Genomic DNA, 3098 nt, shown 5'->3' on the forward strand with positions numbered 1-3098 from the left:
CCCTTGTTGCAATTTTCCATTCATGATGTCATTCTGCCTTTTATAGTAGTCTTTAGCCATATGACCCATTTTACCACAGTAGTAGCATTTAACATTGTTGTTTGCATTTTGGCCTCTTTGCCATCCACCAAGACCTCTTTGGCTCCCCCTGCCTCTAGAGTTACCACATCCTCCTCCATAGGACTGGCTTTCTTGAGTTTGCTACATATTCTGATTTCTACCCCACGGCCTCCAGATCGGCCTCCTCTACCTCTGCCTCTACCTCTTCTAACATTTGAGTAGAAGACAGCTTCTTTTGAAGTTCCTCCTAAAGAAGATGCACCAGCATTTCTTTGCTTCTCAGAAATTAGAAGAGCAATAAACTCCTCAAAATCAGGAAATCTTTCATGGACGGAAATGGATGTTCGGAACTGTGCATAATCCTTTCCTAGACCATTCAAGGTCACATAAACTAAATCATCATCTTCCACTGGTGACCCAATGGAAGCAAGTGCATCTGCAATCTTCTTTACCTTCATGTGGTAGTCATTGATGCTCATACTTTCTCTTTGCACATTGTGCAACTCTTGCTTGAGCTGCATTTTCCTGGCTTGTGTATTTGTGCTATACATTTTTGACAAAGTATCCCATGCCTCCTTTGGCGTACTTGCATCCTGAATATGCACAATCATAGAGTCTGAAATACTGATAGATAGCTAGTACATAACTTTTCTGGCTCTCTCATGCCATCCTTTAAATGCCTGCATTTGCTGTTGATTGGGAACATCAGGAAGAACTGGTTTTTCTTCATTTCCTGCAACGAATTCCCAATATCCTTTTCCCATAAGAAAATTGGTCATTCTAAACTTCCATGCTTGGAAGTTATTCTTTCAAGCTTTTCAAGAACAATCTGTGAAAGAGAATTAGATGCCATTACAGAACACTGCAAAAAATTCTATCATTGCAAAAAACACAGCTTCAGCCTCACAAGGGAAAATCTACAAAACTGAAGAAAGTGGTATTTGACCACACAGTCACTTCCTAGTGACGATTTTGCATCAACAGGCAACAAGGATGATTCTGTAAATCCCAATGTCTCTGCGCATAGGCATACGATGCAATTTCTACGGTAACTTTTCACCGACCTGTAGAACAGTGGTCGCACAGCAAAAAACACGGCCTTTTCCTGAGTGCGTGCGGAAAATTTCCGCCTCCAAAACAGGCCCCGAAATGGCCTTGAATCAAAAAAACAGGGCAACCAAGGGCTAAAGCCCTTACCGCAGCGTATACTGCCCTCTTGCTACACCGCAAAGGGCGTCTCAATCTAAGACAATGCACTCTTGCACTTTCCGGCTGTGCTACCTGTAGAGACTTGCTCCCAAACTCGAAAAATGAAAGCAACACTGGTCCTCTTACCAAAACACCGCGAACTTGGTTTGCTTTCTTGAGCTCCTTACCACAAACCAGGCTCTGATACCATGTCAAGATTGTGGGAGAGAAGGAAGGAGTCTCACTTGTAGCTTTCTCACTTATACAATGGGGGAATACACACAAAGCTGGAGGCTGAAAACAATTTTTCTCTTCTTAGTTGTGTAAGCCAAAAAGAACTCACGTACAGAGAAATAGAAGAACCCTATATATGGGTCTCAAACCAAACTCAACTAACTAAGGTGGCATACTAACTGAGCTACGAACTAGAGTAGATAAGGATAGCTATCATCTAGCTATTATTCATGGGCGGTGTACCAACCGCATCTGCAGCTAACAAGTCAGTGACATAAAAGCACAACGGTCACCCTGGCATATAACGAGTGGAGCTCAATATCTCAACACAAGGCATCCAACTCAGGTCTTGTCTTGGTACCCAAGAACCTACCAAGCTCTCACAAGGTGACACTAAATTCTTTTCTTCTTTCACTCACTTTTATTTTTGCTCTAACCATCCTTATTTAATTTTTGGCTAGATGCCACCTCTAAGAAGACAAGGCATTAACCCTAGCCAGGGACCTACCAGACCTTTGCAAGGCAATGATAATCTTCTCTTGGAATTTTTTCTTTCTTGAATTTCTTATTTTAGGGGTTAGAACCTCTTTTTACACACCTTCATATATATATTTTGCAAATATCTTTATTGTTTGGTATATTTTTTAAATTTGGAAAGCTTCTCTAACTGCCTCACAATCAATATGAATTTCTAAAAACACATGTCTAGCAGGCTTGCAAAACAGGTTCACTAAGACTACTAAAAAAAAAAACCTCCTAGAGTGCCCGACAATGTCTTCACAGGAGGCAGACAACTGGTCAAACCCCCCTAGACATACCTAACCTAACCCTGAGACTTTATGCCTTGAATGCCAGTCCCCACAAGAAAGAAGAAAAATCCCCACATACAAATACACATGAAGCATAGAGGAAAAGAACCTATAAAGGATGGACATAACCTAGACTTAGCCACAAGAAGCTTCTGTGTAGCAAGAGGCTCTCTCCTGGTACTCCATCAAATTTGTTTAGTACATCACTAAAACAAAAAAACCATTAATTGCTTCCACACCAAATAATAAATGGCCCTCTTGACCTAATGAGATAAATCCATTTCACTACAAAATAAATTGGCCATCTTGGCCTAACAAAAATATAAGCATTCAACACATCATTCATCAACCTACTTGCTGGAAAAAAACCCTTGGGCTCATAGAAACTATACTGAAGCACAAAACTTGACCAAGGGGATAGGTTGGTTAGGCCCTACACTAAATGCATCAAATTATTAGCTAACCCCCTTCATAAATAGCAATGGGTGCCCTATGAATATGCAAATGAATGATTTGATGCATCCATGGTAGAATAAGAAGATGGTTCATCACTGCCTGGCTCATAACCCATACTTTATGGGTGGCCATAATAGGGCATGTTAGCAAGTAGTCCCCATAGTAGCCCTAGACTAACATCAACAAGAAATTTTAAGAACCCCTCAAGACCATAGTTAAAAAAGACTTCCTCAACAAAGGCATAATTAGCCAAGGAATTCACAAAGCAATTCCATTGTTGGGGAATCAGCTGACAAGTCATTGCCTCAAAAATCTCAAGGATGTCCAAGGTTGCATGATGGTAGATTCTTA

Source organism: Lygodium microphyllum, chromosome 25 (genome assembly GCF_053477565.2).
Source record: "Lygodium microphyllum isolate KBCC chromosome 25, Lygodium_microphyllum_v1.1.10, whole genome shotgun sequence".
Classification (NCBI taxonomy): Eukaryota; Viridiplantae; Streptophyta; class Polypodiopsida; order Schizaeales; family Lygodiaceae; genus Lygodium; species Lygodium microphyllum.